This window comes from Limulus polyphemus, unplaced genomic scaffold (assembly GCF_000517525.1).
Source record: "Limulus polyphemus unplaced genomic scaffold, Limulus_polyphemus-2.1.2 Scaffold1754, whole genome shotgun sequence".
Lineage (NCBI taxonomy): Eukaryota > Metazoa > Arthropoda > Merostomata > Xiphosura > Limulidae > Limulus > Limulus polyphemus.
The window spans coordinates 165,173-165,912 of record NW_013667364.1 but is presented as its reverse complement, the minus strand read 5'-3'; positions in this window follow the sequence as shown (position 1 = coordinate 165,912).

Here is a 740-nt window from a genome sequence, read left to right as displayed (position 1 = left end):
ATTAATGGATTATTATAACAATACAACTACTACTTTACCTCTTTTCTTACTAATTATCATCATTTGTTACATAGTAATAGGTTTAATGTCGTAGTAACAATATTGGATTATTATAACAATACAACTACTACTTTACCTCTTTTCTTACTAATTATCATCATTTGTTACATAGTAATAGGTTTAATGTCGTAGTAGCATTAATGGATTATTATAACAATACAACTACTACTTTACCTCTTTTCTTACTATGTATCATCATTTATAAAATAGTAATAAGTTCAATTCATATTGCTACAGTAACAATAACAGATGATTATAACAGCACAATAACTACTTTACCTCTTTTCTCACTATTTATCATAATTTGTCGCATAGCAATAAGTTTAAGGTATATTGTTATAAATAGCAATAACGGATTATTGTAACAATACAACTAAGTTAAGATAATTTTCGTTTGGAAATACATAGTTTACGACATGGCAGGCAGATTATATTAATTTTTGATTATAAAACAAACACATAGGTGTTGGAATATTAAAGTCCTCTTTTAGTGGGACTCGAAAATAAGTAAAAAAAAAGATATTTTCATTTTACTTTTCTATATATATATATATATATATATTCCATTCTTTCTGAACGAGTTAACTTTTTGCTATCCCAATCACCATACAAAAACGTTTAAAATATTGCCAGATGCCGGAAAGTCATGCTGAGAAATTACAATAATGAGTAATAACATA